Consider the following 20575-nt stretch of genomic DNA (forward strand, 5'->3'; position numbering starts at 1 on the left):
AGCAAGAAAATTTATTTCAACTTCTATTTATTCCTTAGAATTAAACAGGCAGTTGTTATTACAGTGCCTCTAAGAGTGATGTATGTAAATGACCTCTGTTCTGATTGGCTGCCCTATATTGTAAAACATAGAAACACTGCTTATAACCTCAGCATGGACAGCTGAACCTACTATAGGCTAAATGATTAGGTATATTTAAATGTGTTGGTTTTTGTGACATCACAAAAATACAGTTAATTCAAATTGGACTGTCTTTGTAGCTTAGATTTTACATATGGACTGGAATGGACTATTTTCAAAAAAGTAAGGAAAATTCAGTATTCTATGGTGTAGGCCCTTTAGGACTATGAAGTACACTATATTACCAAAAGTATTTACTCATCCATCCACATCACTGAATCCAGGTGTTCCAATCACTTCCATGGCCACAGGTGTACAAAACCAAGACCCTAGGCCTGCAGACTGCTTCTACACACATTAGTGAAAGAATGGGTCGCTCTCAGGAGCTCAGTGAATACCAGATTCAGTGATAGGACTAGTGACAGGACAAGACCTGTGCAACAAGTCCAATCGTGAAATTTCCTCACTGCCAAATATTCCACAGTCAACTGTCAGTGGTATTATAACAAAGTGGAAGCGATTGGGAAAAACAGCAACTCAGCCACGAAGTGGTCGGACACGTAAAATGACAGCGGATGCTGAGGCGCATAGTGCGCAGAGGTTGCCAACTTTCTGCAGAGTCAATCACTACAGACCTCCAAATGCCTTGTGGCCTTCAGATTAGCTCAAGAACAGCGTAGAGAGTTTAATGGAATGGGTTTCCATGACCAAGCAGCTGCATCCAAGCATTACATCAGTGGAACAGTGGAGATGTGTTCTCTGGAGTGACGAATTGTGCTTCTCCATCTGGCAATCCGGTGGTTACCAGGAGAACGGTAATTGTCTGTCTGCATTGTGCCAAGTGTAAAGTTTGGTGGAGGGGGGATTATGGTGTGAGGTTGTTTTTCAGCAGTTGGGCCCGGCCCCTTAGTTCCAGTGAAAGGAACTCTTAATGCTTCAGCAGACCAAGAAATTTTGGAAAATTTCATGCTCCCAACTTTGTGGGAACACTTTGGGGATGGCCCCTTCCTGCTCCAATATGACTGCAAGTTCCATAAAGACATGGATGAGCAAGTTTGGTGTGGAAGAAATTGACTGTCCTGACCTCAACCCACTAGAACACCTTTGAGATGATTTAGAGCGGAGACTGTGAGCCAGGCCTTCTCGTCCAACATCAGTGTCTGACCTCACAAATGCGCTTCTGGAAGTATGGTCAAAAATTCCCTTAAACACACCCCTAAACCTTGTGGAAAGCCTCCCCAGAAGAGCTGAAGCTGTTATAGCTGCAAAGGGTGGGCCAACATCATATCAAACCATATGGATTAAGAATGGGATCTCACTCAATTTCATATGCATGTGAAGGCAGACGAGCGAATACTTTTGGGAGTGTAGTTTATGTTGGATGAGACATGGCTTTGGAGAAGTAGAAGGAGGCCGGAGAGCTTCAACATTATGAGCTTTTTTACACACAGCTCAGATGTCTGTAAACAAATTCGAGCTGCTGCTGGAGATCTTGTGACAAAACAGTGACTGGTCGATTAAGTTTATGACAAAAACTTAAGAGGCAAAAAAAAATAGTGCTGATTACTATGCAAGATCATCAGTTATAAGCATGTTTGAATTAATTTACTGACATCACAATAAATAGTAAAAATGTGAATGATCTATATTGTTTATTTAAGCTGGAAAATGGCAGGAGGACGTTCTATAGGCTTCTATACTATTTTTGTGGTATAATACAGAGGTTGCCTGGACTTCAACAATGAGAAGAATCAGTTCAAAGTTCCCCAAAAAATCTACATACATTTTATTCCACTGCCACAAATTCCACTGATGGCAAACGCTGAGAAAATTAAACAAAAACATTTTGCTGGGTGCTGTGGCACACGGTCATCACCACTGGCGGTGGTGGAATTTTACATCACAGCTCCGTTGAAAAGCGTGAAACATTCAGTTTGTCACCTGCAGTCAATAGTAAATGCAACGTCTGGATAGATACTATTTTCAAATTTAAAAAATTTCAGTTACAGCGACATGACCAATAATCAAAATAACTAACTAGTCAATTACTTAATTATTAATATAATCAACTGACAGTGCTAAAAGAATCCATCAAGGACAGAAATCTCAGAACCACAGCAGCTGTCTGGCATCTCAAACAAACCAAATAAACATCCATGTCCAGAATAATGTCATCGCAGATCCAACTTGAATTATTTTATTGGTAGCTTTAGAGGCATCGCATCTGAAATGAAAGGATTTTGATGACAAACCACTTCAAACAGAACGCTCAAGGCAGTATGTGGGTTGCTGGTTGTAGTATGTTTGCTTTTTTTGGTTAATTAAAAACAATCCAGCTCTTTTTTTGTCTTTTGTTTTCGACCTTGATGTTTGTCAGGGAATTGTTCCTCATCATCATGCTTTCACATGCTCAGTGCATTCACAAACGTCATTTTCATTCTTCTTACATTCTGTCTCTACTTTCAGTGTTTCAATGCTGCATATGTTGCGTTTTTAATTACGCATCACCACATCAGGTCCAGTTCTCATTTCTGCTTAATAATTCTCATACATGCAGCAGTCGACACAAAATCCCCTCAGTAATCCACCCGCTGTACATGTCAAACATTTCTGTGTGGATCATGACCAGCTCTAGGGGGGAAAATGGTAATCGTCCTGCTACATCCTGCATGCTGGTGGCTCTGTAGAGAGTAGTGGCTCCTTGTCTTTGTTTCTATGTTTGTCCCAAACACTTCACATACTCCAGCAAGTAGCGAATACCCGACGGCAAGCGTCAATCATGTTCATTCCACGAAAACGGAAAGGAGATGAGGGATAAGTGAGCGCATTGTGGGACAGAAAAATGTACCATGACTCTGAGACCTTTTGCCACTGGCTATGAGTGGCAGAGGGCCGGCCTGCCTTGTTAAGGGACGTTCATTTGTGGGTCAGGAAGCTAGGCTCAGAAACCAAAAATCAGAAAATAGTGCATTTGTATACTGGAGGTGCTTCCAGTTATCTGCCTAAACAAGGCCTCATTAGCATATAAAAGAGCCCCTCTATCACTTCTCCACACCCTACAATCTCTGCTTGGGGAATAATGAAGCCCCTCCCTATTAGATCGGACCAATGACCCAAACAGCACAGCCGCTGATGGGCTGTTTCACTCTGCCGTGGAACAATGGTTTCTCTTCTAATGATGGGAGGGTTATATTAGTGAAGAGTTGAGCTGGCATATCTTGTAATAGCCTCTTTGTTGAGGGGTCCAGGAGTAATAGTGAGGTTGCAGTTCTTACACCTTTAAAGGTGGTCAAAGAGGCACAAGCTAACTAATGAGGTGTGGAGTTGTAAGAATACTCCTACTGTAGTTCAATCATTTATTAAGAATTGAATGGAAGTTAACTGCCTCATGTGTGAATTCCACTGACTCCTGTTAGTCTGGTCATCATGTGAGAGCGGTCTTTTGCCACCTTCATGTATATTGAATATAGCTGTGATGCACCTGTGGTTTTAAATGAAAAAAATCTATATTTATTTCAATATGTAAAATTCAATATATTTGTCTGTTTTTAACATATCAAATTGCTCCAGCCCTGGTTCCTTTACTATTACTCAATGTGGTGTCATTCGAAATGATGTGATAGTTATATTTGCTGTGTTTTGACCATTTGCTTTTGGACACAGTCTGATTACATCAAGTATGAGTGTCTTACATTGAAAATCCTTTGAAGAACACTTTGAATACTTGCACTGTGTGGTATTCAATCCTGTAGCACATGTATTGTGTGTTTTGGGGGCTGTGAGGAATTCTGGCTGATCCCTTGGCATCGTAGCACGGGGATTTTGGAGCAGCACTGCTGCAGGAGGTATAGTTACAGCAATATGGTTCCAAGTCTGGGATGGGAAGTCAGAGAAAGAAAAAACCACACTCCAACTCAAACACGCCAGGACAAGCAGCAGCTGCGGCCTTCTTTAAAAAGCACATGCGCTCCTGCGGATATTACACACACATACACACACCCTTGTGCAACAGAGGAACAGGATGGAGGGCTTGTTATTCACGAATCAGCACTGGCTGTTTTCCCCCTCAGATAAACAAGTCACTTCTGATATCGTTTCGTAGCTTTAAGAGGCTGCCCTCTCGCCCCCGAAGGACAGAAATATGAGTGAGCACAAGACAGGAACACAACTGTTGCCGTGCTAGTTTTCTCACTTGCTTTGCTTTTGAAAAATTCAGCTTTTCCAGGCAGTTATGCTTACAGGGCCCACATCATGAAAATGTGTATATAGGCATTTTTTTAAAATAAAAGAGTTTGATGTAGCCTTCCGCCCGATGACCTCTGGGATAGGCTCCAGCACCCCCTGTGACCCTGAGGGTGAAGCAGCTTAGAAAATGTGTGTGTGTGAGTTTGATGTAGTATATAAATATTGTTAAAGTTTCAAAATGTACCATTCAGTCCCCAGTCAATGCAGTCCATATATGCAAACAGAGCTGAGAAACGGCCCATTTTAAATTCATGTGTTTGTGATGTCGCAAAAATCAAGACATTTATATCTGCTTTTTCAGCCTATAGCATGTCAGCACCCATTGATACTGAAGTTATAAGGAGTGTTTCAGCCTGGACTGCCTTTCGAAAAGGCATAATACAGGGCAGCCAATCAGAGCAAAGGTCATTTGCATGAGTAGGGAAATATTCTAAGGTAGGGTGTCAAACTCAACCAGGAAAAAGGGCCATATCCCAAATCTCAGCAAATAAATGGGCCAGCTGTGTTTATTTTTACTTAACATTTTGCCATGACCTGAACTGGCCATTGTTTATTTGAAATATGCCAAATTACAACAGCAAAATTGGGATTGAATACTTGTTCAGAAATAATTCTAAAAAAATTAATTGTTTTATGTAGTTTTTTTATTGCCTATTTGCATAAGTTAGACTCCAGGCATCTTTTCTTTTTGTTTAACCCATATGCTGCAGTGCATGCTGGGGACTGTAGTGCATGTTAGGGTGAAATGGACTGATAAGAATAGAGAATTTAAATAATTTTGCAGGGCAAATAGGACTGTGTCATGGGCCTGACTTGGCCTGCAGGCCTTGTGCTTGACACATGGGTTCTAAGGGAGGTTGGAAAATGGTGATGTTAAAGTAAGCATACACACACAGACATCAAAGGTGGCTCTCAGGAGAAAATAAAATATATGAAAAATGTAGGGTGTGGGCTTTTTTACTCAGTACTGGAAATAGGAGTGAATTGGTGTTAGTCAGCAGCCATCGGTCATTTTAGATGGATGTACCTACCTGCAGCAAAGGTTTTGTTCTCATAGAGCTCCATTTAGTCAGAAATGAAAACACATCAATGTAATTGTACCATAAACAGAGCATTTTATTGTGCTGTCACTTGAGTTCTTCTTAAAACAACAATCAATCAAATCACTCTCAGGAGGTCACAGTGTATTGATCGCAGTTTATTAATTTATAGACATTATGTAACCCTTTAATGCTGAGACAAAAAACTGCTATATCTGTTCCACTCCTTTTTTTTTAATATTGGGGTTTCTCAGCACTGTGGTCACATTAATGTTGATATGTGAAAAACATCATCTAACAAAACATAAAATGTATAGATTTATGTGTCACTGTCATTTTGAGCATTGAAACATATACATAGGAATATACAATATGACATGGATGTGGTTGGATAGTGTAGTGGTTAACACCAATGCCTTCTACATTGTAGACTGGGTTTCAATCCCCACCTGGGCAAACACCCTGCACTATATCAATAAGAGTCCTTGGGTAAGACTTGGCCTACTTATGTAAAAATGATCAAATTGTAAGTCGCTCTGGATAAGAGCGTCAGCCAAATGCCGTAAATGTAATGTAAATGGATCAATCACAGCAGTGCTGCTGGAGTTTTTACACACCTCAGTGTCACTGCTGGGCTAGTCCATCAACCGAAGACAACCAGCCAACAGCATCCTGTGGGCATGATCCTGTGACCACTGAATAAAGGACTAGAGCAACAGTCACAGTTTGTGACCAACACAAACTGTGTAGCAACTGATGAACTATCATCTCTGGCTTTACATCTTTAAGGTGGACCAACAGGGTACTAGTGTCTAACAGAGTGGACGGTGAGTGGACACAGTGTTTAAAAACTTCAGAGGCACTACTGTGTGTGATCTACTCATACCAGCGCAACACACCATCACCATGTCAGTGTCACTGCAGTGCAGAGAATGATTCACTACCCAAATAATAAATAATACCTGCTCTGTGGCAGTCTTGTGGGGGTCCTGTCTATTGAAGAACAGGGAAAGGGAGGCTAACAAAGTATGCAGAGAACCGGATGGGCTATAGTCTGTAACTGTAGAACTACAAAGTGCTCCTGTGTAAGTGGAGCCGATAAAGTGGGCAGTGAGTGTCGATACACTGAGGTGGTTTTAATCTTAAGGCTGATCAGTGATCACAGTGCATCCAACAATAAAGGCAACATGGAGCTTCTTTTTAACAGTAATAGGAAACATAGTAGCACACAGAAAGCTCAAATTCCATATGCAGATCCATTGTACTATCACCAACAGTGTCCTTTTTTTTTTTTTACAGTGGTAACACATTTTCCTAGTATGACCCTTTGAACTATCCATGGTAGAGCAGGATAAAGCTCAGCTGCTCAAGAGTTTAACCCTTTTGTTCAAATACAGTTTTAAATGGGGAGACTTTCAGACTCACATTGTTCAGCCTGCCAGCCCAGATGTTTGGCATATCCAGATTGTATCCAAATTGACTTTTGATAATTTGATCAGCAGAAAGCACGTGAAATACAATTTTTGCAAATCAGATGTAAACCACATTTGGAGTTTGAAATGCAATTCCAATTGGATTATTACAGATGTGTCTCAGTCTGGACGCTCTGACCACTCAAATCAGATTCAGAGTCTCTTTTGTGTCCCTCACAGAGCAAAAATCAATGACGATGTCAATTTAGTGATGGATGTGCCAAGATTCAAGAAGAGTGCTTATGCCGGAGAGTTTTGAAGAGTTTGGAGGGCGAGATGATGCACCTCCATCTCTCCTTCATCCATGTTTGAAATCTGCATCACCAGCATAGCTATATAGTTACTGACACCTATGTTGTTACCTCAAGTAACCCATGCAGATAGGTTGATGATGTTTGGACACAAAAATTTGATCTCATTGCTTGGAAAAAGCGGTGCAGACAGTCATCTCAGAACATGTGATTTGAGAAATAAATCTGATTTGCCTGCAGTCTGAGCACAGCCTGTACTGCCTGTTTAGACAGGAAGCAGGAAGCCTATATTCATGTGTAGAGCTGTTAGTAGAGCTGGAGACAATCAGTAGCCATCCTGTTGATGTACCAGTGGAGGCATTGCTTGTAAGTTGAAATTATGTTTTTTGATATGTTATCTATAGATATATAGTCATATTTAGTGGTCAGGAGAGGAAAAACAATGTTAGATTTGAGCCTTGATTGCATGCTAGCTGTGTTGGCTTTTTACATTCCACCATCTGCTCTCCACCATCCGCATCTGAAGCACTTGACAGCACACATTCCAGAGTTAGTGCTGCTTCGAAGAGATATCATCAGGGTCCATAAGGTCAGGCAGCAGGTTAACGGGCCACAAGATGCCCCGTTTGCTCAAAGGGTGGATCTAGGCTGGGTCCTGGTGGGTGACGTATGCCTGGGAAGTACACACAAGCCAACACTGAGTACATTCAAAACAACCATTTTGGAAAATGGTCATTGTATTCACCTCATCTCTTGTGAAAGCTTCATAAGCCTGAAAGAGAAAGTTTGTCTTGGCAAACAGCAAAATCCTCTCAGATCAGGAGAGTAACAGAGAACAATTTTGGACAAACTGTGTTCAACAGGACCGTGACAAACAACAAACTTGCCCCATCTGTCGAGGACACAAATTTCTTAGAAATCATGAACCAAGAAGTCCACCAAGACAAGATGCAGAGGTGGGTTGCGCCTCTCCTTTTCAGAGTACCGAGACAGCGTTTACCCAACAACCGACAGCTGGCATTGAATCGGCTCTCCACACTAAGGCACACACTGATGAGAAACCCTGAAATGAGAGAGCAATTTGTCACCTTTATGGGGAACATGATCACAAATCAACATCCTGAACCAGCACCGCCATTGAGGGAAGATGAAGAATGCTGGTATCTGCCAACCTTTGGTGTCTATTATCCCAAAAAGCCTTGCCAGCTTAGAAAAGTTTTCAATTCTAGTGCCAAGCACTCTGGCATCTCACTCAATGACGTGCTCCTCACTGGCCCCGACCTCACCAACTCCCTTGTAGGAGTTTTAATCTGATTCAGAAAGGAACAAGTTGCTCTAATGGCAGACATACAGCAAATTTCATTACTTCTATGTTTGTGAAGACCACAGGAATTTTCTTAGGTTCCTGTGGTATAGAGACAATGACATGTCTAAAGACCTCATGGACTACAGAATGAGGGTGCACATTTTTGACAACAGTCCATCACCAGCAGTTGCCATCTATGGTTTAAGGAGAGCCATCAAAGAGGGTGTGCAAGAACATGGAGTGGACACCGTGGAGTTCGTAGAACGCCACTTCTACATGGATGATGGGCTTATCTCCTTGCCCTCTGAAGAAGAGGCACTTGATCTGCAGCAGAAGACTCAGGCATCCCTTGGTGAGTCTAACCTGCGCTTGCACAAGTTTGCTTCAAACCAGCAAGGTGTAATGGATGCATTCCCACCTGAGGACTGTGCTGCAGGTGTCAGGGACCTGGACCTTGGTGGAGAAACACCTCCCATTCAGCGTAGTTTAGGACTTTGCTGGGAGATAGCAAAGGACACTTACCTTTACGGTATCCACTGGTGACAAGCCATTCACTCAGCGCGAAGTCTTGTCTGTGGTGAATAGTGTTTTTGATCCCCTTGGTCTAGTGACTCCCATCATTATCCAAGGCAGAGCTCTCCTAAGGGAACTTACAATGGACACAAATGATTGGGATGCACTGCTACCCGAAGGGAAACCTGGAGAGACTCATTACAAGATTTGAAGGAACTTCATGTCCCATGAGCATACACACGTTTATCCCTATCCAAGGCAGTGCATAAAGAATTGTGCGTGTTTTCAGATGCCTCAACAAAGGCCATCAGCATTGTGGCATACCTTAGAGTCATCTGCAAAGATGGTCGTGTTGACGTTGGGTTCGTAATGGGTAAGGCTAAGCTCACTCCACCTTCTGAACCTACCATTCCAAGGCTGGAGTTGTGTGCCGCTGTGCTGGCTGTTGAAATGGCGGAACTCATCCAAGATGAGTTGGATCTCAAACTGGACGCAACATAAATTCTACTCTGACAGTAGAGTGGTACTTGGCTATATCTACAACGAGACTAGGCGCTTCATAATAGAGTCCAGCGCATACATCAGTCGACAAAGCCAGAACAGTGGTCCTACATTTGCACTAAGGATAACCCAGCTGATCACGCATCTAGGTCAGTTCCAGCATCACGCCTGGTGCAGACAACATGGCAAACTGGACCTGCATTCCTTCACAAACTCCCTGCGGATGACTCAGCTGATAAGTCAGAGTTCGATTTAGTTCATGCTGAGCATGACCCAGAGACTCGTCTGCAAGTAAGCAATTTCAATAGCAAAACTCGAGAGGAACCTGAGACCTGAATGTTTCAGGTGTTTTTCAACCCTTCGTTCACTCATTAGAGCTATGGCATACCTTGTACATATAGATCCCAGATCTTTCAAGTCGCGCATGCCCACCCTTCACGTATGTTGGGTTAGATGTGTTTGGTCCCTGGGCAGTCACTGCCAGACACACAAGAGGAAGCCAAGCCCAAAGCAAGCGATGGGCATTGCTCTTCAGTTGTTTAAGCAGTACATATTGAGTTACTGGTGTCAATGGATACCTCAAGCTGCATTAATGCACTGAGGCGATTTTTCGCAATCCGTGGACCAGCAAAAAGCCTCTTTTCTGATTGTGGCACAAATTTTGTAGGTGCTGCTAGGGAGCTGGGTCTGGGAAAGAATCCACAGAGCACGGCCGTGCCACAGTACCTTGGCATGCTGGGCTGCACGTGGGAGTTCTGCCCCCCTTATGCCTCCCACATGGAGACAAGTGCAAGCCTTTGCTGACAGATTTTGGACCCGTTGGAGCCATATCTCCCAACTCTACAGAGACGTCGCAAGTGTAATGTTTCTCGCAGAGACCTGCAAGCAGGCGATGTCGTCCTATTTAGGGATGATCAAGTCGCTTGCAATGAATGGCCCCTTGCTGTTATCAATTCTGTCTTCTCTGGTAGGGATGGTAAGGTTCGGAAAATTGAAGTCAGGACTGCAACCACAGGCATTGCAAAGACATATCTGAGACATGTCTCTGAAGTTGTTTTGCTCTTTCCTGTGGAAGACTGTTCATAATGTTTTGAACTTGAGGGTTGTGTGACCTTATTGAAAATCTAGGCAATATTTGTATATATTTTTTATACTTCCTGTTTAGACAGGAAGCAGGAAGTAGGAAGCCTATATTCATGTGTAGAGCTGTTAGTAGAGCTGGAGACAATCAGTAGCCATCCTGTTGATGTACCAGTGGAGGTGTTGCTTGTAAGTAGAAATTATGTTGTTTGATATGCTATCTATAGATATATAGTCATATTTAGTGGTCAGGAGAGGAAAAACAATGTTAGATTTGAGCCTTTATTGCATGCTAGCTGTGTTGGCTTTTTACATGCAGCTGCCTGTTTAAAACATATGCTAGATGTGTACCAGTGGGTTTCTTTAATGCTTATGTGTCTGAAACATCTTATTTTGGAACTTGTTTTAAGAATATTTTATTTGTTGTCCTTTCAGTTTCACTCTTGTGACCCATCTTCACTCTCAGTGAGTCTGCAATAAAAGGAGCTAAAGGCTATTCCCTGACACCAGTGTTATGTGTACGGAGTTTGGCTGGCTGTCTAACTGAAGTCTCAACACGTCAGTACACAGCCTGAGAATGAAGTGTAATAAAAGTAATGACTGAATACTGAGAAATTTGTTGTTTAGTTGTTGAGACTATGTTGAGAAAATGAAAGGTGGCCTCACTTTTGCACAATAATGTATGTCACAGTATGGAAGGAAAATGCATCACAATTTTCAAATCACATTGATTTTAATAAGTTAAAGGGGAGGAAGATTCTCTGAGTCTATCGCTGACAAAGTTTAATAGGGTTAAAAGGAACTTTCAGTGCAGTGTGTCTTGCCTGACAGTACAGAGACTACACACAGCTTCTTTTATTCTGTGTGTGTGTCTGTGTAGGTGTGTGTGTATAAAACCAACTGACAGTAAGACTTGACAGGTTTGGGGTCAGTGCAAGTTCACCATGGTAGCTTGTAATGAAGCACTGGCTCAGTAAGCAGCGCGACTGCATCTTAATTAAGCGGTGCTTCCTTTCACCATTTAGACACACCTTAACAAGCCGCCGTATGCTAATTACCTCACACAATGTCCAATAATGGACTGACTGGCTGAACAGATAATTGGTCGACTTAAACTTTTTCCTTTGTGGAGGCACTTTAATGATCATAGATTTATACACTGATAGATGTGGATTTATCCTCAGTGTCGCACTGCTAATAACACAATGGCAATTAGTAAATTGAATTCATAAGCTGAGCTCTCCTCACTGTTTGCTCACTCATGCTAACAGACTGGGGTGACTATAGGAATCCACTCTGAGTTATTTTTGTGTGCCGATGCCAGAGATTATTCCCACCTCCTTTTCTCTGTCTCTCTCTGTTGCTTTTCCCTCTAATTATGCATCTAATTATTCATTGTTTCTTTTTTCTTCATGCCAACTTTGCATTTTTTTCTGTTTTTGCCACCATCCTTCTCTCCTCTTTCGACTCTGTCTTTTTCTCTGTCATTCTGTCTCCTCTAGCTCTCGTTCTCTGCTCTCTCCTTCTTTTCCCCTCTCTCTTTCTCTCACTCCCTATTTCTACTCCCTCTCTCTGTCTCTCCCTCTTTCTCTCTCTCTTTCCCTTTTTCCGTCTTCCTCTCTCTGTCTCTTGTTCTGTTTTCTTACTCTTTTACTCTTTTTTGTTTTGTCTTCCTCCTCTTCTGTTCTCTTTCTCTTCCCTTTTTCTCTCTTTCTCTCTTTCTGGAGGCTGCAGTGTCATGTTGATTAGCTTATGGCTGTATTCTGGGAGTGCTGAGTGTTGAGGTGAAGTCAGGCTGATCCCTGGAAAACCTCCCAACAGCGTACAATTACACCGCTTTCTCCACACGCCGATACAACTGGAGCTAATCCCCTCCCACCCCACCCCCCCCACCCCCCCAGGTGTTCTGCTACCTTTTCATATTTACTGAGTTTATTCTTCAGACCATATGAAAGGAAGCTCTGCATTTCTCAGTTCTCTTGAAGTGCACTGCCTGTCAAAGCTGGGGGTCCCCTCACTTTTCAAAATAATCTCAACAGAAATTAACAGCACTGTCGTCATTGTTCAGTCAAACTTGTCAACAGTGATTAGTAATGTATATTTAAATACTCTTGCTCTCTCCTACAGTAAGAAACAGGCTGATGGACATTTAAGTGCTACATCTTTTGAGAGTCTTTTAGCTTGTCATCTTTTTTTCCAGTGAAGCAGTCTATATGTATTGTTGTGCTTTTGAGTGAACCCAATTTTAATGTTTGTCTTTAGTTTAATTCGTCATCAAAATAATTGATAGATTGCTTGAATAATAACATCCTACAGAGTTCTTTGACAGTTTTCAATGACTTTTAATATATAAAAGACTAAACGGGTTTATTTCAAGGAAACAGTATGACATGTGTACCAGAGACAGTGCTATCTTTGGAAAAGTTCACACAGCTTATCCCTTGTTGTGATGTCAGCACTCATCAGCACTCTAACCTTTTAAGTGTTTAAACCACCTTTTGAGTCAAGAGTTTCAATATGTGCTTTAAACAAAAAGCAAACCATCAAAGTTTATTTAAATAGCACAGTCTGTACACAGAGGTAAATCAAAGTGCTTTACATAAATAAAAGCAAGCTAAAAACAGTATAAAAAGGAAACAAAAACCAAATTAGACATATAAATGGCTTTAAACAAGTGCAAAGTCTAGACAGAAAGTGTGTTTAAGTGTGCTTAAGTGGCCAGGACCAGATTTGAGACTTATGAGATCTTCTGTCAGCTTGTTTCAGTTTTGAACAGCATGCTTGCTGCTAATTCTGTTTATCTGACCAGTCAGTGGTGATCTTAGAGGTCTGATCATTTGATGATTAAATTAAATTATGATTTTAACAAAATTAATCTTCGTACCAAAGGAAGACACTTTTATGAACAGGGAGCTGAGTGTTGAAGTTAATGCAGTGTTCACATAAAAGCTTGTAACTCAGAACCTCTATCTGTATGTGTGTGTGTATATGTATGTGTGTGTACACACACACACACACACACACATATATATATATATATATATATATAATTTTTTTTGCAATTTTATTCCCCAATTTAGGTGCCTCCAATTCCACTCACTAGTTAGGGCTCTAATAGGTTTACAAGACAATAGTGCGTCCTGCTATGATGTATGGTTTGGAGACTGTGGCTCTGTCTAAAAGACAGGAGGCTGAGCTGGAGTTGGCGGAGATGAAGATGCTGAGATTTTCGTTGGGAGTGACAAGGATGGACAAGATTAGAAATGAGCAGATCAGAGGGACAGTGAAGGTGGAGCAGTTTGGAGATAAAGCCAGAGATGCCAGGTTGAGATGGTTTGCACATGTGTTGAGGAGGAATAGTGGATATATTGGTCAAAGAATGTTGGAGATGGAGCTGCCGGGCAGAAGGAGAAGAGGTAGACCTCAGAGAAAGAGGATGTAGTGAAGGTGGACATGGAGATGATTGGTGTAAAAGTAGAGGAGGCAGATGATCCGCTGTGGCGACCCCTAAAGGGAGCAGCCTAAAGAAGAAGTTGTTTGGGCAACGTCATTGGACAGCTGAAAACGCTTGTAGGAAAGTGCCAACCGCCTGTTCTGTTATGTCAGTGAAGGGGGAGAGGCGGGGCCATCCTACCCACCCATAGAGGCCACAAAGGCCAGTTGTGCTCTCTTGGACTCCTAGCCACGGAGGGCTGTAGCATCACCAGGGACTGAACTTGCAGTTTTCTAATGATAGGGCCAACTCTTAGATGGTTCCACACTAAGGAGCCATAGCAATAATTCTTTATATAATTATAGTATTAGAGTGGTTTAATTTACTTTAAAATCAAACATTGTATTATACATTGTACTTGAGAGAAAAAACAATACATTTTAAGTTTTATTTCTATAGCACCCATTATGCTTTACATTCAGAAGCTGAACAGCAGCACACCATCAAAACCACAACGAATACTCGAAGAAAGAAGAGCATGCAGAGGAATGTTTTCAGCTGAGCTTTAAAGAAAGAGAGGGTAGAGCATGAAAATATTGTGGGAGAAAGTTTCAAAGTTTAGGTGCAGCAGCACAGAAAGACCTACTGACGAGAGTCATGTATGTGGAACCTCAAGAAGTCCAGTGCCAGAAGACCTAAGGTAGCGAGTATGGATGAAGGAGCCATCCAAGGTACAGTATGTATGGATGAGACATTAAAGGGATTTGAAAGTTCACAGGAGACATTTGTAGTTGAAACAGGAAGATCTTGGTAACCAGTGAAGCTGATAGAGGATGGGAGTGATGTGTGCAGTGTGCTTGGTAAAAGTGAGGATCCTGACTGCTGAGTTTTGAATGAACTGAAGCCAGCTGAGCAGTTTAACATGGAGACCATTAAAGAGGGGTTTATAATAATCAATGTGTTCGAAAAAGCAGGTGTTTACCATCATTTTTGTATCAAAGCTGCTGAGCAGAGTGTGGAGACGTGCAATATTATGCAGATGATAAAATGCAGTCTTAGTGGAATATGGAACTTGAATGCATGTAAAGAATTCAAAATGAAACCAAGTTTATTAATAACTTGAGCTGATTTAATAGGAATACCTTTTATTTATAAGGAAATAAGGATGACGATTGATGGATGGATGGATGGACCTTTTATTTAACAGGAAAGTTTATTCAGTATATACTGCATATGTATGCACATCATGGACAGATATGGGGAGTGGACAGAGGTAATGAAAGACAGACAGTGCAGTGTACCTGGTGTAGCATATGTAAATTTCGATGTGACTAGTTAATAAGGACTCTGTAGAGACGAGAAAGGTCACATGGCTAACAGTTTCTTTTTTTCCCATGCCACCTTGGCTCAGCTGTAGCCCCATCAGTGTTATGCACGCTGTAATTAGTTTCTAATTCTCAGCCTGGAAGCGTCCTGTGTTCTGGCACAGGCTGCAAGTTCTCACATGTTTCTTTCAGCCGTTGGTCTACCGACTTACCCTCTGCTGTCCTTAACTGTAACAACAAACTAATTACTCATTTAAACATCCTGGATGCTGATGCACTCAACTGTTATCACTTTTAATGGCTGGGCACGGTTGTGATAGTTACTGTAATGAACCACATAACACATCTTGGAAACAGGATAGTATCTGCTTCACCTCTCCTTTAAAGGTATAGTTTGGTGAAAAAAAACAAATTAGCCCAAAATGCCCTTATACAAAATAGAGTGGACTAGCAAAGACGTTTGGTGTCGGAAGTTTACTTCTTTAGTTTTTCACTGAAATTGCAAGGTTAACGTAGCAAACAGCAGCTAGCATTGATTAAACTGCATATCTAAATCATGACACAATTGCTTCAAACTGTGTTGAGTTGTTATCTCAAATAGACTTGCTTATGTGGTTTCTGACACTGTCTAACATACTGTTATGTATAAAAACCTTGGGACAAAGTTCAGGCTGCTATCAGTGGTGGTGCTGTGACTGGGTCTAGGCCAGAGGTCAGTGATAGGTGGAGCACGGTCCGAGTCCAGACCCAAGCTGTCCTACATGGATCTGGGCCTGTAACTGGTAAGCTATGGAGAATTATTTATTTTTGATTGGATGGTCCCATTTTAATTGGTGTAGCTTACGGTAGGTTTAGTGGCCCAGGAAATTCCCAGACCAATCTCATTCGTTGTAAATATCACACGGGACACTACTCAGCCAATCGGATCTGTGTATTACATTGAGCAATGTTGAGTCATTGAGTCTCGAGTGAGTGACGCACACACAGGGGAAGGACGATACGAGACGGGCAGCAAGAAAGTGAGCCAGATTATTTTAATTGACGTCTTCTAAAAAGAGAAAACTGACAATAAATGTTGTTGAAATATTATTATATATTTTTTTTTATTTTAATTATAGACCTCTGGCCTAGGCCCAACCACTTTTATCATATGGCCACCCAGAATGACTGCTTAGACTTTAAATATTGAAACTTTAAGAATAAATTCTCCAAATGCACACAGTAAATATCTGGCATATTCAAAGTTCCATGCTGCTATGGCAAAAACGATGAGTTTACAGAGTCCTGCATTGAGAAGAAGACTGTACATTTAAGAATGTGAAGCACATGGACAGCTTGTTTTAAACACAAAAGTATCCAAAAGCGCCATATTTTATGTAGCATTATCTATAAACAGTCTTACCACTCTGAATATGGCACAATCATACAAGACACTACATTATAGCGAGAAATGAGCTGCCAGTTTATTAGGTACACCTACCTTGTACCTCTCACTGGCTAATGAGACTTACCTGTAATACTTTAGAATAAATGTTTGTGCATTGGCATTTTTTTGGTGTCAGCTTTTACCATTAACAGTTCTACGTGTGAGATGACTCTGTGAGAGCCTGCGACAACATTTAACAGCATCAACCATTTTTGGTCCATGGGTAGAAAACCAAAGAAACAAACTTTAGACACCTAACATATCTTAGTTGACTACATTTAGAGGAATAGAACAATGGTGTATTTGAGTGTTCACTGAACTTTAAGAGCACTATGCACTCTGTAAATTAGTGTCTTGCCTTGATCTCGAGATTGTAAATGAATCATTCTTTTCTCATTCTCAACATCATTTTGACATTTGGCCCCGGGGTAAGATAGGCTTGAAAATTGTTCTCAAGGCCAGACATGTGAAATGCCCCTATTGAAAGTAACTGGAAACTTTTTGTTTGTCATTGTTGAATATTAACAATACCTTTTAAACAGAAAATAGTCCTCGCTTAATTGATCTGTTCCATGATGGTTTAACTGTGTGTTATTTCTTTGTTGTTCATTGGTTACAAAATTCCAACAGCACCTCAGGGCATATGGAATAATTAGTGTGTTTTTATGAAATAATAAAAATGTTTGTGTGTTTGTTTGGTTCATGTTCAGTTGTCTTTACGTGGTGATTCTGAAGAATTTGTTTTGAGGAAAAGATAGATAATCTTTGCTTAGATTTAGGCTATATATTGTTTAACATTATTTTTTACAATATATAAAATATGCTATAATGTATTAATATGTATCATGTATAATGAATCATAATGAATGTATAAACTACAAATACATTTAAAAATTCTCCCTTTGTAGTCTGACAATCTTATTCTGGTCTCGACCACTACAAAGTCTCAGTGTGACTCAGTGTGTCCAGGTCTCAGTCTTGTCTTGGACTCACTTGTGGTGGTCTTGACTGCAACCCTACAGCAGATATCACACACCACACAAGTGCACATGTGAGAGAAACAGGATGAAGGCCTTATTGCTTGAAGGTCAAACACAAACAGGTCATTTCTGATGTGGATTTGCAAGAAAGTTCAAGGACCAAAGTTTGTTTTAGGTTCACTCACACACACACACACACCTTTCACTCCCCCACATGAACTCAAAGCTACAGTTGCCGCGGCAGTGACAGGCTGCGAGGCGAAACGGTGGCACTTTATGCAAATGAAGCATGACGCAGAGATTCAGCAATCTGACTGAAGCCATGCAGAGAGCTCCTCTGAGCAATCATGTCTCATACCATCACCCTCATAACTCTTTTGTTTTATTGTCTGTATCAGTACAATAAGAACCACCTTGAGGCGACAGCTGATCTTCATTTGGTGTGCATAAAAGCTTAATTTCAGTCTAACTTACAGTGAAGTTCACCTAAAGAGAATGTTTCAGTGTTATCTGTAGCACACTTGATTACCATGGACAACAGTTTTCTTGTACTGAGGAACAGAAAGGCTGTTGCCTCACAATATAGTTGTAAGAGAAGCTGATGGAGCACCTGCTCATCGGCTTCTACTACTAGATGCAGTTTCAGCCGGTTGATAGACGTTTCAGGGACTCATTTTCAGGTAGAGACTGTTGACTTCTGGTGTTTTGTAAACAATGTTAGCCCCATAGCTCCATTGCTAAACTTAAGAAGCAACATTTGGGCTCCGCAAGTGTCTCGGGTGATTGGCTACATTTAGGGCACGTAGAAAATTGCATTCATTTCATTATTCATCAAACAGCTATAAAAAAAACGTTGAATGCATGAATAGTCAATAAATCAATATCACAAGCTGGTGCTTTTTTCACTGAGCTCTCTTGAGGGATGAACACTCGCACTTGCGAGTGATAAACAGCACCAGTATTGTTTTCATTTTTTTTAGTGCCACTTCTGTAATTCCATACACACAAAAAGGGACTGAAAGTGAAAGTGTGTGCAGGCCATGGAGTGAGGTGAATGTATTTACTATGCAAATGTGGTGCCAAAATCCAAAAAATGGGCATAAATGTAACTAATACATGAAAGAGAAGCTGGATCCAATAAATAGGTCTAGTCTGGTCCCGAATCTGGATCGTGCTTGTTCTGGCACAAATCAGTCACTGGTTATAGAGGTGTTGGAAGTTATATTTTCTAATAGTCCATGGTAAATGGAGCAAACAGTACAGATGCAGCAGACAGAGTGCTGGAGTATTCTTTTAACTTCAGTTGTTTCCTGAAGGTCATCAGATACATGAGTGTGTTCTTTCTAAGTCCTGCTGGCTCTTTCTACTGTTTGTCCTTTTGCTCTTTGACTGTTTTTTCTTTTGCTCTCTCGCTGCTTGTTTTGTTGTTTCGCCCCTACCTTTTTTTTTTGTTTGTTTGTTTGTTTGTTTTTTTTTTTATTGCTGGCCATTTTCAGTTTAAAGCCAGTTTTCACGCCCATGCTGCATGCTCAATAAGAGAGGTAGGAGGAGACAAAGGAGACACATCGCCTTCTACTGGCAGCCCAGGGTAAAGCACAGCTGCTACAGCAGTGAGGCTGAGGAGAGCACTGCTTTCTGTTTAATCAAAGTTCTTCTAAACTTTCAGTTCTTACTCCCTCACTCTCTTTTTCATGGTCACTCCTCCCCCATCTCTTTCTCACTTTCACTTTCTACCCCTCCCTCTCTTTCTCACTCTCTCTCCCTCCTGCTTTTCTTTTATCTTTCTTTCTCACACACTCTTGCACTCCCTTTCGCACTGTCACTCTCTTTCTCTCTCTTGCTCCCTCTCTCACTGTCACACTCTATTCCCCTCTCTCTCCCTCCCTGTCTCTCTCTATCTCCTCCTCTCTTTCTCATTATCATCCTCTATCCCTCTCTTCTCTCTCTATCCCTCCATCTCTCTCATACTCTTTTTTTCTCTTTTTCTCACTGTCAATACCTCTCTCTCTCTCCCTCTCTTTCTCTTTCTCCTCTCTCTCACAATCCCTCTCTATCCCTGTTTTTCTCTCTCTATACCTCCATGTCTTTCACACACTTTTTGTCTCTTTTTCTCAATGTCAGTATCCCCCCTCTATCTCTTTCCCCTTCTCTCTCTCTCTTTCTCTTTCTCTTTCTCTCTCTCTCTCTCTCTCTCTCTCTCTCTCTCTCTCTCTCTCTCTCTCTCTCTCTCTCTCTCTCATACTCCGCCTCACACTTTTTCTTACTGTAACCCTTGCTCACTCTCTCTATCCCTCTCCTTTTTACTTTCATGGCTATGCTTTTCTTCTTCTGTCTCTCTTCTCTGTCTCTCACTCTGTCTTACCTTCTCATTCTCTCTCTCTCTCTCTCTCTCTCTCTCTCTCTCTCTCTTTCTCTTTCTCTTTCTCTTTCTCTCTCTCTCTCTCTCTCTCTCTCTCTCTCTCTCTCTCTCTTCCTCTCTCTCTTCCTCTTCCTCTTCCTCATGCCCCCTTTTATACGGCCATTCTTGATCTCCCCCCCCTCGCTCTCTCTCTCGCTGTGACTTTCTCAGTGACTGTGTGCTACCTCTGTCCAGCAATGTGACCTTGCAGGCTTGCTGTGCTGTTGTCATGGGAACGGGGGGTTGAAGGGGCAGCAGGAGGAGGAGCTGATTTCTCTCACTTCTGTACATCAGCTTTTAAATAAGATCTGCTCACGTTTGTGAGAGAGAGAGATACACAGACAGAGACAGAAAGAGAGGGAGGGAGGGAGAGAGGGAGGGAGGGAGAGAGGGAGGGAGAGAGGGAGGGAGGGAGAGAGGGAGGGAGGGAGGGAGAGAGGGAGAGAGGGAGGGAGGGAGGGAGGGAGAGAGGGAGAGAGGGAGGG

General features: G+C 41.7%; 1 protein-coding gene and 1 long non-coding RNA gene across 5 annotated transcripts in view; both read left to right on the forward strand.

The window, feature by feature from the left end:
• The window catches only part of iqsec3a (IQ motif and Sec7 domain ArfGEF 3a), a 244617-nt gene that overhangs the window by 68458 nt on the left and 155584 nt on the right, over positions 1-20575 (forward strand). The window lies entirely within an intron of this gene.
• On the forward strand, positions 10644-11143 carry LOC108427057. The gene is made up of 2 exons (XR_001857820.1): positions 10644-10717; positions 10964-11143. It is a non-coding gene; the product is annotated as an uncharacterized LOC108427057 (long non-coding RNA).

The sequence above is a fragment of the Pygocentrus nattereri genome, chromosome 1 (assembly GCF_015220715.1).
Source record: "Pygocentrus nattereri isolate fPygNat1 chromosome 1, fPygNat1.pri, whole genome shotgun sequence".
NCBI classification, from domain to species: domain Eukaryota; kingdom Metazoa; phylum Chordata; class Actinopteri; order Characiformes; family Serrasalmidae; genus Pygocentrus; species Pygocentrus nattereri.